This window comes from Lygodium microphyllum, chromosome 21 (genome assembly GCF_053477565.2).
Source record: "Lygodium microphyllum isolate KBCC chromosome 21, Lygodium_microphyllum_v1.1.10, whole genome shotgun sequence".
NCBI lineage: Eukaryota > Viridiplantae > Streptophyta > Polypodiopsida > Schizaeales > Lygodiaceae > Lygodium > Lygodium microphyllum.
The window spans coordinates 21696136-21711506 of record NC_141155.1 but is presented as its reverse complement, the minus strand read 5'-3'; positions in this window follow the sequence as shown (position 1 = coordinate 21711506).

Genomic DNA, 15371 nt, shown 5'->3' with positions numbered 1-15371 from the left:
TGCTTGGCATTCTGACACTGGTGGCAGAGCATGGAGAAGAAACAGAATGCACAGGCTCATCACATGTTGAAGCCCTTGAGCCTTTTGAAAGCCTTCTCCTTTTCCCAGTTCTTGGAAAAACCTTGGAGCCTAGAAAATCTGTGGGTTCAGACATGTTTTCAACTTGTGCTTGATACGGTGCGATGAGACTCAAACGCTAGACATGGATGTTCGTACTCGCGCCGTATCGGTAATGCAAACCAATGACTTTACGCAAAGGGCCGCAACCGTAACGATGCAAGAAGGCAGAGCCAAAATCAGTGATCATGCACCCTCGCGTAGTATCAGGTTAGGAGGCATGCTGAAGGAAGACTCTGAAGAACAAGAAAGCCCAAAACGACGTGAACAGGTGGAAGCGCAAAAGAGAAACACTCGCTCTCGTGCCGTATCAGGAGAAGAAACAGAGGTCCACAAAGAAAGCAAAAAAAGTCGTACTGATTAGGGACACCCCCTTATGTAGGTGCGCAATAATGCCACGTGGCACTAGCCGTTGGGCTTCGACACGTGGCAGTAGCCGTTGGGCTTCGACACGTGGCACTAGCCGTTGGCCAACACGTGGGCAAAAAATACGTGGCAAACACATGGACCGATCATTAGTCGACACGTGGCATATGGACGATAGGCGGACACATGGCACAATCAGTGCGAGGCACGTGTCTTGGTTGACTAGGGTATATAAGGGGCTATTTTGCTTACGTGTACACTTTACATTTCTCGAGCTCTCGCACCTTGCTTGCCGATACGGTGTGATCCTAGTGTTGCGTCTACTATGTTTCTGTTCTCTCGCGTCGTATCGGTTCCCGTCCTTGATTCAGAGCGAGTGTGCCTCTTTGCTGGTTTCCTCACTTCAGTGGTCTTCAGTTGGTGCGCCGATATAGAGCGAGGGCATCCTTCTGTAGTCTTTGCAATCTCCATCTCGCGCCATATCGGCCTTCTTGTCCTCGTCTCCGATACGGCGCGAACGTGACGATTCCTTTGTTTTGTTTGTTCCTTCTCGCGCCGTATTGGGCCTGCTGCGTTGTTGTCATATTTTCGAGAAAGTTGATATATCACTTTTTGTCTTGCTGGCTCTTCTATTTTCTCTTCTGTATGGCAAGGACAAAGTACACTGCAAGAAGAGTGTATGTGGATAGGAAGGACAGTGGAGGTAGAAGAAAGTTACAATTTGATGAATCTGAGGAAGAGCCCTCTTCAAATATTGCTGAAGCTGGGCTATCAGAGGCCCCAGAGCATTTTGCCACAGAAATCCCCCCTATACCAAGTGTTGGCCTAACATCTTCCATGGAGTTAAATCATTTCAGTGCAGTGAATGTTTCTTCTCCTGAAGTTGACGAAGCAAAGGGTGAGACTTGCCCTATGAAGGATTCATCCCCTCCAATTGCACCTGAGCCTACATCTACTGAAGCCGCTGAGCATCCCAAGCCACAAAAGAGAAAGAGGAAGTCCCGGTTCTTCTACATGTAGAGGTGTTTCAGTGAGATTATAAAAGCCCAGAGAGCTACAGAGCACGTGATTCCAAAGGTTGCTTTCATAAGAGTTGTTAAAGAGATCTCTGATAGATTGTCTCAAGTGGCAACTGTCTCTGGTCTGAATAAGAAGTGGCAACTCTCAGCCATTCTTGCTCTACAAGAGGCCGCAGAATATTTTGTTATTGATTTCATGAACGATGCTTACATTGCTGTTGCACATGCTCATAGAATTACCAAAGATTTCAGCATCATCAGCAGAATCAGGTATAGGTTCGATAAAGTGTTGAGGCCCTTGCCTTCCAACGATCAAAAAGCCCTTGAAATCCTTAACATTTCCCCGAAATTGTCCAGGAAAGGGAAAAATTTAAAGGTTCAGGATGTAACTCACCTTTACTCTACAAGGGGTGCCACCCAGCAGGAGTCTATCTTGAGTGAAAAAATTCAGGAGGTGTTGGAAACTGAAGACGAAGTTTACAAGAGGAAAGCCGCATCACTTGCTCCCGTCAACAACAAGAGGATGGGTAAAGTGTATGGGCAAATACTTGTGAATGTTTTTGCAGAACCTGAGGAGGAATACCTTAGTATATCTCCCGAGGACAAGCCCATGTTGGAGAAAAGGGATGTCCAACTATCTGACTCCATTGTTTTTTGTTGCATAAGGTAAGGCTTATATTTTTGTTTTTTTTTAAATAAGGTAAGGCTTATAGGTTTAAGTATATTTTATATGTAATTTGTATTGATTTTGATCGATTCAAATAGCTTTTGCTATTGACTGCAGGGCATTCGTCTCCTCTCTCACTCTCAATATCCGTAGAACCATATATATTGTTGATCCACTTCTCTCTGTGGAACTATTTGCAAGATCTGGGTCTAATATTACACCATTCTTTCGTACATTCGATAGTGTGACAAATTACCACATCTTTTTCCCTTATGTAGAAAGGTATTTTTCTTTTCTATAGAGGAAAATTTATATTCATTTGCTTTCACCCTTCTGCTCACCTCTATTTTGAATTTGCAGAGGGCATTGGAGTCTCATCTATATTAATTGTCTTACTAGAGAAATTATCTTTATGAACTCTCTCAACAGTGTTCATGGCCAAGCACGAATGTATGTTGAAAGAAAATTACTTGCTTTGATTATATTTACAAAAAATATTTCAAACTTACAAAGCTTCCTTTTGCAGTACTGGTAGACTTGTTTCTACATTTTTGGATACTACATATGAGGATCTTGCTGATCCTCAAAAGCCTTATACGTTTCTTCTACAAGAAGTTCCATTGCAAAGCGATGCACATTCTTGTGGATGGAGAGTTATATCAAATATTTACAAAACAATGGATTCAAAGTTGTTACAAATAGAAGGAGTGAATGTAAGTTAATTTCATTTGATTTTTGTGTAACCCTTATCATGATTTCTTTTCACTAACTTATAAAATTTATTCTTACAGTGTAGAGACTATCCTGATTCATATGTTTGGTGGATAAGGGAGAGATGCATTGAGCTGATTTTAGACAAGGCAATCACATCATATGATCCTGACTCCCCTCTTCCTCCCAAAACTTCAATGGCCAAGGGCACAAGCAAGGGAAAGGGCAAGGGAAAGGGTAAAGGTAATGGTAAGGGCAATGGCGATGGCAAGGGCAAGGGCAAGGGCAATGGCAATGGCAATGGGACCATTGCTGCAGAGTCTTAAAAAAAAAGAAATGCCAATGCTTTCTCCTCTGAAATTTGATCCATCCCCTCTTAAACCCCAAGAAAAGAGAGTACCTGTAAAGGTGAAATTCTTTCAACAATCAAAGAAAGGCCCTATGAGAAAAAACATCTTTGAAGAAATCGATAAAGAAGCCACAAAGCCAACAAAGGAGAAGGCAACAGATAAAGAATCAAAAGAGCAAACATAAGCATACACAAGCCTTCTTATTTTGGCTTTGTACATTTATATGACATTTTTGTACCTCATGATGTAATGAACTTTTTCCCTTATAAATCGAATGTAATGTACATTTATTTATATACATTCGAAAGGTAACTTGCTTTATGATAGCTTATGAGTTCCCACTAAAAAATATCCTAAGGACAGTCTATTAAGATAAATTCCTGCAAAAATTTCATTCTCAAGGCTCAAAACTCACGATTGTGGGAGAAAAACAACTCGTACAAGAGAAAGAGCGCTCGGCTCTTTTACCAATTGTTACGCCATTCACTTTGAACTTATATCTAGGGGATGTATTGTCTAGCAATTCCAAGGTATCCCTCACATCTTTCAGACTCCAATTGGAAGTAACATTCACCTTCTTTACTTCTTCATGCGGCAAAACGTGCACCGCAAGTTTATATGGTGTGCAATTTGTATCGGAATCCAAGGGAACCCAAATACCCAATCTTAGTTTGTATCTCCTGTAATCAAAGCCCAAAGCAAGAGTTTGGCGAGGGATACTGTAAGCCAAAGCCAAGGATTGAGGGCATGCACTGCACCTCAAGATATCACCCTTATGGTTGCACTCTCTAGATTTCCAAATTGTCCCTATAGTCTTGTCTAAATCCTCTTCCGAAAAGTTTCTACTTAGCTAGGATACCTTCGTTCTTTGTAAATTTGCTGTTTTGAAGCAAGCCACGAAGATATGGAGGGGTACAAAGCATGATAAACATATTCTTCTTGAGATCCTTCCAGCTGTCATGGACTTTTGAATATCCTGAGATATTTTAAATTTGAAACTCTGCACCGTTACCTTGTCAAGAATCTCCCAGTTTAGAGATGAAAGGCTTGGCAATGGCAAATCTTCGATATTCCCATACCTATCCGCTTTAGAGGGAACCACATACTGTGCATAATATATAAAAACCTTGCATTCACTAAAAAAAAGACACAGTTTGATCAGCATAAATAATGTCTGCCAATACCTTGTGAATGGCATGGAAAGTCCCACTTAGTCTTTCCACAAGTTGCCATTCAATACTTGTTGACGGAAAGATATCTGCAATGACGAACCAGTTGTTAGAACTTGCCTAAATGGAAAAGAATTATATATGTTATTCAACTAATAACTTACAATGTGTTTGTTGGGGAACACGTTCATTTGGAGGCAAGTGCATATCCTTGGCCATGTAAACATGTTGCACCTTGACAAACCACCCTTTGGGCATAATTTTGAAGGCAATGATACGCCCCTTCTAGTGATATTTCATATCATCTCATTTTCTTCTTTTCACCTTATGAGAGCCCTTGCAAGATGGCAACATGGTAACCCAATCGTTTACAGTAAAGGTTTTGGGCTCCCAATTTCCATCTACTCCCTGGCTATAGACTGTGCAAGAGTGTATTAAACGAGAAGGGCACCTAGAGGAAGCCATGAAAAGAATGAAAGTGCAGAGAAAGAAGCTCAAAGAGGGGTGAATGAACTAAGAAGTAGTGCCAAGAACACAAATGAGTATGTATTGGGCACCAAAAAAAATATTGAAAGATCTCCCGACTTTCAAAAAACTCATTATTAATTTCATCACATCTCTGTCACGTATTTTGTCAGATTTGTAGGTAAATAACGTCTTTGGGACTCCCAAACATGTCAGACTTAAGGGATTTTGGCTAAAAAAGAAGAGAGAATCACGAAATGGACTCCACTATCTCTAAAAAAGAGGAGACAAGAATACCATATTCTTGCACACGTGGCAAACTCTCTTTGGCCCTTTCCTTAATCCCGTGATTAATAAAGTGCATTTTTTGCAGCGTTTTTGGCCCTAATGGATCCAAGATTGATCTAAGGTCCGGATACTCTATCAAATTCGAATCAAGGAATAAGATATCCCAAAAACTACCTTCAACACTAGGTATGGTCATTATGAAATCTTACTCATGCCATTCAGAGTGACTAATGCCCCAGCTACATTCAATCGTCTAATGCAAGACATCTTTTGACCATATCTAGATGATTTTGTGCTAGTATTTTTTGACGATATACAAGTATACTCAAAATAAATAGAGGAATATGAAGGTCACTTAAAGACATCCTAGTAACACTTTGTGAAAATAAGCTCTATGCCAAGATGAGTAAATGTGTATTTCTCACTCACAGGATTGAATATCTTGGATACATGGTTTCCGCTAATGGAATCTCTGTAGACCCTACCAAAGTGAAAGATATCCTAGAATGGCCAGTATTTAGGATAGTAAAAGGAATTTGAGGGTTTTTGCGACTGACAAGATGGTATTGAATCTTTATCAAGGATTATTCCCTCCTTGCTACACCCTTGACAAATCTTTTGAAAAAAAAAAACAGTAATCATTTGGACCAATGAGCATCAAGAAAGCTTTGATAAGCTTAAAGAAGTTGTAACCACTGCACATGTATTAAAACTCCCTGACTTCAATCAACCATTTGAAGTGATCACTGATGCAAGTGGACTTGCAATCGGTGGGGTGCTAGCATAAGAAGGAAGACCAGTGGCCTATACTTCTAGAAAATTGAAACCCTATGAATCCAACTATGCTACTCATGACCTTGAGTTACTCGTAGTAATCCATGCCTTGAAACTGTGGAGACATTATCTATTGGGAAAGGAATTCACTTTAGTGATAAATCATAAAAGTCTTAAGTGGATCAAGCTGACCTAAACATGAGGCAAAGAAGATGGATAGAGATAGTCCAAGAGTTTGATTTTAGAATCAAATATCATCCAGGGAAGGAAAATGTTGTTGCAGATGCATTAAGCCGAAAAGCCTTTCTTACTAGCATTGTAGAAGTTCGAAGCTTAAGAACCGTATCCATAACGGATAACCCTGTACTTGAGCTTACACGCCAAACATTTTCTCAAGATAAAGAATATGAAGGACTTATGACTAAGGTACTTCAAGGGGGAAGCTTTGACAATGAAAGGTCTAAGATTAAGGATTATCGTGCTAGTAATGGTTGTCTATACTACCATGACCGCCTCTGTATCCCTAAAGACTAGAACTGAAGGCCAAGATCTTATGGGAAGCACATGACAGCCCCATTGTAGGACATCCAGGGTATGCCAAGACACTCAACGCAGTCCATAAGAGCTATCACTGGCTAGGATTAAAAAGGGATGTATTAAAGTATGTAACTCAGTGATGCCTGACTTATCAAGGAGTTAGGGCAAAAAGGATCAAGATGGCTGGAGAGTCACAACCCTTGGACATTCCACAAACGAAATGGAAATTAGTAAGTATGGACTTTGTTGTTTAATGACCTATGGATGTTGGTGGATATGACTCCATCATGGTAGTGGTTGACAGATTGACATAAGTTGCACACTTGATCCCAGTCAAAACAACCTATAAGTCAAATGACATTGCTCGAGTCTTTATCAAGGAATTATTTAGGCTACATGGATTGCCAAAGAGCATAATTAGTGATGAGACTCCTGATTCACCTCTATGTTTTGGAATTGCCTATTCCAAGCAATTGGAACAAAGCTATGCTTCAGTATTGCTTATAATCCTCAAACTGATGGCCAAACTGAGAGGGTGAATAAGACCATTGAAGATATTCTAAGGTCTTATTGTGGTAAAGAACCGAAATGGTGGATTGAACATTTAGCTTTGGTGGAGTTTGCTTATAACACTGCCTTTCAACAAATAATCAAGATGCCGCCATTCCAAGCCTTGTATTGTCAACAATGTTGTACATCTCTAAACTTCTCAGATCCCACTCTCAAAGTAGAGGCTTCTAAGGCTATGCTTGAAGAGATGGACCAACAAATCCAATTGATCTGACATGACATCCAAGCTGCTCAAGATTTAAAAAAATACTATGCAGATCTTGAAAGATCCATAAAAACATTCAAGGAAGGTGACATGGTGTTTCTAAGGGTAAGACCCGAACAAATCTAATTATCCTTGGGGAAATACAAAAACCTTAATCCAAGGTATTGTGGACCTTATGAAGTAATCAAAGCAATGAGAAGGAAAGCCTACAAGCTTAAATTGTCACCCCATCTCAAGATTCACAATATATTTCATGTAAGCCTATTGAAACCTTATGTACCAAACCTCGATCATGTGCTTAATGAGGAACAAATAGTTATGCCTACCCAAGGAATTCTAGAAATGCAATCCGAGAAGATTCTAGATACAAGGGAAAAATCTCTAAGAAGTCGAATTCTAAGAGAACGCCTAGTACAATGGAAGGATTATCTTGAAGAAGATGCCACGTGGGTCGATGAGGCAACCCTTATGAAAGAATATCCACAGTTTCTCTCGAGATGAGAGGACATCTCGATTTCTCTAAGGAGGGGAGAATGCAATGTCTCCATTACTTACTTTATTTTAATAAAAAATGTGCATATACATTCCAAAGAAAATTGATTTATGTTGCATGTCCACACATGGAAAAAAACAGTAGAATCTCTTACAGGATTTACAAGAAGCAGGACTGGTTTATAAGAATAGTTTGAAATCTCTATTATCGTGTTTAGATTATTTAATTCCAACTTTAGATGGATCCAAATATATACTGTGACTTATTTTGAAAGGAATAAGTCATCTAAGACAAACGGTCGATAAAAATAATGTGATTTATGAAAACAATTATTTTTACCTATTATTGATAGATTTTTGCAAGTTTGTCTGCAAAGACTTGTCGACCAGATATGTTCCAATTGTTTGAAGTATTCAAATGACTTATTTGGAGTTCATATGACGAAGTTATGATCCAAACAAGTTACAGGGCAGAGAAAAATGAAAATAGTAATAAAAACATTATCTTTAAAGCTAAGTGCTAAAAGAAAGTGTTCTCTCTTTATCATCAATGATGACATCATCCTCTCTTTACCCCTCCCCTCACTACTATATTAACAGGGGCAGGGCGTCACGTCAAAGACACATAGACACACAACGACCCATGCAGAAGTCTGTCTGTTGCTATTGATGTGACGAAGCTCTGCTACAATTAGCCGTAGCCTCCCTTCTCTCTCTCTCTCTCTCTCTCTCTCTCTCTCTCTCTCTCTCTCTCTCTCTCTCTCTTTCTCTCTCTCTCTCCAACCCTACATGAAAGCGTTGCCCGAACCCATCAAAGCTTCTTTCATGGCTCCCAAGAGATGTCAAGATGCTGAGTGAGGTCACGCTCAGAGAGCTCCCCAACGTGAGGAAATGCCTGCTGTTGACGAAGCTCAACACGATGTTGAAGCACAAGTAGAAGTTAACCCCAAACACATTCAAACTAAAGAACCAGCCATCCCACAACAAATCAAGGTTGCGGCTATAAACCGTATTCACAATAGATGGCCAAACGAAGATAATCAGGTTAGTACCTAAGAAAATGATTACGATTAGTTAGAACTTACTTAGACTTGTAAAAGCATGTTAGTATTATCAAATTCTTTTTAGGAAGGAACAAGAAATTGATGAAGGGGATAGATTATATGCATCACATTGACAATTGTGTTAAAATGTCTTATGGTTATGGCTGCTTTTGGATTTGTGAATGATGAGTTATGGCTCTTATGATTCCATGCTTGCATAGATGGATGAGTTGTGGATTGTGGTGGTTCAGGACATTAGGATCCCCAACCCAATGCTCCTTAACACTTTGTGGAGTATAGAAAAACTTACCTGTGGGTGGGGGTCTGACGCTCTCGAGGGAGGTAGGTGTTTTTGGTTTTTGATCATCGAGCACCTGAGAGGGAAAAGGACAGAGTGGTTAGTGCCCCTGTTATGTAGGATGACTCCGAAGGCTCAGGGAAGCTTAGAGGAGCTATGAGCTAATAAATTCCCTATTGACCGCGGATGAAGTGTGATCATATATAGCCCAATCTCGAGGGATTGGAAGGTCCTATCCTAGGCGTGGACGGTGTCTTTCTATAGAAAGAAGCTTTTGTATCACTCTGCGGAGTGATGGTAAAATAAATTATCTGATTTCTATAGTGTTTGTTATGTGCTAACGATCAACTTTAATGAACCCAGTTTAATGGAGTAATAAAAGCAAGATGATTTTATATGTCCAAACAGTGTGGTAGTATGATTTGCTAATTAGAAAGCTAAGCAAACCCATCGAGGAAAGTGGGAGGCTTTGATCCTGACGATTGGATGCCCGTGTTGGGTGGACCCGATAAGTGGATAACTTTCTAGCACTAGATAGAGCTGATTAAATCGTGACCCTCCGAATACCAGTAGGATTAGTTACTAGGTTTAACACTGTTTTAGGGGGTCAGAGCTGAGATTTTACCTTATGGGTAGGGGGATCGAGTTACACTCTCCCCTATCTCTTACTCTCTTTGAACCAAGTGTAGTGTTAACCTCACTCCTACCTTTGATTGATAACAAAGTGGTCTTTTTTAGGTGGACGTTAGATTGCTGTTATAGGGGTGACTTGTCCATGCTTCTCATGTGAAGTAGAACTAAGATTGCCATACTCAACTAAGTCCAATGTTTCCCATGGGGAGACGGGATGGTGATGTGCGTGGATATGAATTTTAGTCGACTACTTGAGGACTCCTATGGGTTTGTTGGAGGAGGAACCTCACACGTGGTATCAAAGTTTAGGTTTCAAATGAGCTTTTAGTGTAAGCTTAAGTAGTCAAGGTATAAAAGGAATTAATAAAATAACCACATATGTTTGAAAAAAAGTGTTGTTGATTATCTTGCATTAACACGAGCATACACATTGTACCCACAGGAACTTATCGATGAGGAAGCTACACGTTTGCGGGATATTTTTCCCATCATGTATCAAGTAGCCTTGGGGTCAAATAATTTCTCATACCATGAGGCTATGTTTGAGATAATGGAGATGATCTTTATTCCTCCAATTGTATTGCAACCTCATCCTAACCCATGGTACATAGGAAATTTATGGCCAAGGAATGGGTTGTCAAGAATCGCATGATGGGGGGATGTACTTGAGCTGCTGCACCAAACACACACTGTATACACAAGAGGAAGCTCACTCAAGAATACAAGAAGAGAGATGGAGGCCAAAACGTTTTCTTACTGGTTTCTTCTTCTTCTTCCACACACTATACAATATATACAAAGTATAGATAAGATACAACATAAAGGAAAGTGGCCTTCTAAGTCAAACGGTGCATAACCGACTACACTATAATCAATTGGCGTTATATATTTGCCAGCTGTAGGTAGGTGTAACAAACTAAATATAATAAGTGATAAGTGAGTGGCCATGTGAGTATTGTAATGACCACCAACGTGCTAAGTGTAAACGTGCAGACTCATCTAGCCAGGCGGTCCATCATCAATGTCCGCATATGTTGAGCTTTCCATCTCAACATGGGTCACATATGAAGATATATTGTGAGCATAACATTCTTCTTCATTATGTACTATCGAGGATTTGATGGATTGAACAACTAAGGGTATATAAGATATATATTTCGTTTAGTGCCTTTACTGAACGGTCACTAAACATTGGGGATGGGCATGTATCTGAAACCTTGTGGGTATACCGGAAACTGTTACAAATAGTACCACCCTAGAGAGTTGCTGTAGTACGAAGAAGGCCTTATTTTGGTACTGGATGTTTTGGTTATGCCCAAGAGCCACCATATTATGTTGTTTGCCATGTATATGAGAATCCCCCAAGATATGAGAATATAGACCCTGATACTTTTCATGAGAAAAGGATCCATGAGATGATGTATTGATAGATCATAGTACGATCAAATACATCTTTGTAAGTAATTTTCATAAATATAAAGTCTCATTATTGTTTTTGAAAAGCGTGAGTTATGAGTTTATGATGATAATTGAGCTGCTTTGACAAGTTAATGATGAACTACGCTTTATGCGAGTTATTTTTGAGATCACATACTCCACTGCTTGTGTGCCAGTCAAAAATGTTGGAGTTAAGAGAAAGCGTAATGGCTATCTTAGAGAAGACTCATATGTGGAATTGTTTAAGCTTGTGAAGGGGCTAAAATTGGAGCCCAAAACTTGGGGAAGGGACAACCCTTACTTAGACTCAACTGTGTACAAAGATGTGAAAGTCCATCTCAAGTTGTTGAAATGGTTTGGGGACCTCAACTTGATAAGACTTTGTAAAAGTATGATACTCTTTGAAATGATAAGGCAAAATATATAGATGGAAAAATTATAATGAGAAATAAATGGGTATATGACCAATATACAAAGGTTATTTCTCCTGCTAGGTTAACCCTTAATGGGAGGAGTGTAAAGTCTATGAGCTTTTAGAGTATCCCAATCTCCCAAAGTTTTATCGATTCCTAGAGGCGAAAGCCAAACCACCTCATTTTGTAACAAGGAAGTTAAGAAGATAATTAGAATTGCCAACTAGTGCAAATTGATGAAGCATACAAGGAACTCCCAGGGAAGAAGTTTCTTGTCAAGCAAACACCACCAACTTGGTTTAGTGGTGAAGGACCCAAGATAGAGCAAGATGCAGAAGCATGGATTGAGGCTTTGGATGACTATTTCTTGGCCAGTGAAACTACTATTGCAAATCAGTCCATGACTGATCGTCTTCATCTTACTGGCAAAGCTAAGCTTTGGTGGAAATAGTTTTGTCAAGATAAAGGGTTAACAGAAGCTTTCCAAACTTGGGAGGAGATCAAAGAAGCTGTGAAAGGACGTTATCTTCCCCTGTCTTTTGAATCAATCAAGATGAATGATTCTACAACTTACGACAATTAAGCCTAACCTTGGAAGGATACTATTCTAAGTTTGTGAGTCTGCACAAATATATGCCCCCAATGACAATGTCTCAACAGATTGCAAGGTTCTGCCAAAGGACTAAATCCACCTTTGGACACTCATCGTGAATCAATGAGACTAATGACTCTCGTAGATGCTATTATGCGAGCAAAACCTATGGCCAAGGAAATCGTTCCAAATGGAAAAAGCAACAGTCCAATAAACAATTGTGGAATGGTCTAAACCGTGATATTGACATGGGCAATGCAAGAGGAAATGGTAGAGCTAATGCAATCACCCAAGGACCCAATGGGATAGGAATCAAACAATGCTGCTAGTGCCGAAGGACTGGATAACTAAGGGCTAATTTTCCTAACCGTCCTCAAAATCCTAGCCCAAACCAAGTTGGTGGAAGAGGTTGAGGGAACAACAACAACAACCCATGCTGTGGACGTGGAAGAATAGCTGATGCTCGAGCCATGATTTGACAGCCCGATGAATGCACATTAGGTGAAGAATTTGAAAGAGGATCCATTCATGCTACCATGGAAAAGAAAGGAGTGGAGCACCAATGTTAAGTAATTCAATCTCCAGCCACTTACAAGCGTACGTCGTTTATGATCTTAATTGATTGTGGTAACAACCATTCCTTTTTTGCACCCAAGTCAATTAAAAGATTGCATCTAGAATCCAAGGGACAAGGAAAATGATAGTAGAATTGGCCAGTGGGAAGGAAATCACCTCAATCGAAACTATAGGGAAACTTCAATTTGACTTAGATAGCCATATAACTGAAACAAAATTTCAAATCCTACCACTAGGATGCTACAATTGCATTCTAGGAATGGATTGGCTCAAGAAGAACAAAGCCTAGATTCTATGTGCTAAAGTGGAAATAATCTTTCAAGACTTGGAAGGAGAAGCCATAAAGGCATAATATGGGAAAGCTGGAAGAAGTAGAGTCCAACTAGCCAAGGCAAGTCGACTCAGGAAGAGATTGAAGATGTAACGTGTCCCCTAGTATCATCTAAGACATGTCTGTGGGAGCTTTCACTCAACCGCCAAGACCCACGGACCGCTTATTGTTTCAAGCGTTCCAAGCCGAGCACTAATGGCTACCTCTCACATAGCCGACGTGCCATCCATATCTACGGGTGTAGTGAGCTTACCTCCGTGCCGGTTGAGTTACCTCCTCTCCCGCACACTCCGGTAGCTCCACGATCCAAGTGCAAGCTTCAAGCAAGCTCCATCCTCAAGCTCCACGCTCCAAGCTCCATTGCCGCGAGCAAGACAAGAGAAGAGAAGAGAAGAGAAGAAGAGAGGAGAATATGGAGAGCTTCTCCTCCTCGGTCCCTCACCCTCACACACTCACTCCCTCACACTCTCACACTCCCTCTCTCAAGCACAAGCTCAAGCAAGCAAGAACAAGAAGAAGAAGAAGAAGAGAGAGCTACTTTTGGCCACACACAAGAATGAGCTTCTCATTCACTTTTCAACTTTATATACAAAACCCTAAATCCCTTTTGGGCGGTCATCCCCTTTTCCCCTTTTTCACATGGCCGGCCGTAGCCTAGGCCCTTTTTTCCATTATCCTTCTATCTTCCTAGCTTCCTTTCCACCGCCCGTGTACATTTACAAATTGCACGGGTGAGAGCCCGGCGCTCTTTTACAACATTTCAGGGTGCGCCTTTTTATTTTAAAATGCGCCTTTCCATGGGAGCATTTGCCTTGGACTTTTAAGGTTGCCCTTGCGCTTTTGGCCTTTTCTCCTATTCTTTCTTCAGTCGGGCTATCTTTTTTCCGCCTTTGCCCTGCGTATTTTTTATTTCCTTTTGCTTTCTTTGTATTGGGGTTAACATTACCCCCCTCCTAGACGAGTACCAGTCCCATGGCACTCACCGTCGTAGGTAGCAGGCTGTAGCATGCACCGAAGACGTGGGTGACAAGGACGCATGTGGTTTCCGTGGAGGAGTGTTGGTGGTGGTGTGGCAGAAGGTCCAGGGGGCATGTTGGTGGCCAAGGTGGCTGGTGGAAGGTCAATGGGATTTGGTGGTAGGGTTGTTCTTTGGGGGGTTGCACTAATGGAGTACAAGTGGCAGTTTGTTGGGGATTCTGTACATGCTCATTGTTGGCAGGCTTACAGGGTGATAAGGATAGGAATTCAGAGTTGAGTGTTGATGAAGAGCGAACGACACCTTCGTTGGAGTCTTCAATACCTGCAATTGAAAATCTCTCATGCGGTCTCTCCCTAAGAGGTAGTGCTAGCCTTTTTATCGTGCACAAGACATATTTTGATTAGTTTGGGAGACAGGTCGACTCTCTAAGCAAGCTGAGAGTAGTATCTTGCACTTGAGGACCCAAACTGTGTATATATTTCGGTGCAGATATTATGTGAGTGCTCGCGCATACTTAGATATTACATAGTTAGAAGACCGCGGCCTAGTTTCTTGTAACAATGTGTTGATGTAGCAAAGTTGCCCATGTTGAGAAGTACACGTGAAGGTATATGAGACATCCTTTGCATTGTGACTGCACGACGTAGCATAATTGAATACAGGGACACCGCACTTTCGGTAGTTGGAAGCTATTGGACTTGCGTGATGAGGACGGTGTACATTTCATGGCCAATCGTGCGGTGCTTACCACAATTGATTGCAATGGTATTAAGGCAGAGTGCAAGAGGGAATTGTGCAAGTGGGTTAGGGTGACAAGTCTAACCATAGGCGAGACAAGCTCCCTAGGTATGTCCTGCCCTTGATGTGCCCTGAACAATTGTGGGTGATGCTAAAGGGCTAAGGGACTAGGGACGGAGCCAGTCGATCCAGGTCACTGGATGTACCTAATTTGAGGACCCTAGGTGTTGTGCTGTGATTGTGGGTGGTTCTTTTCGTTCGTTTCTTTTCTTTGTTTTTTTGTTTTGTTTTTTCTTTTTCTTTTTCTTTTTGTTGCTTTTTCCTGTGCTTTTTTCTTTCTTTCTTTCTTTCTTTCTGATCTTTTTTTTTTATTTTTTCTCTTTTTTTTTTGACTTGCCTGAGTACAACCATTGCAATATGTTGAGGCTATCAGCCTCAGTGGGTTGGAAAATGTCAAGCTCGAAGGCTCAAGAAATGGATATTACAGTGATGATTGTGCCCTAGCCTCGTTGTTAGAGAATCAATTGTTGAGATGGGGAGATACACTTGAGATATTGCAAACCTACTTGCGACACACTCGATGTTGGTACAATTGAGGTAA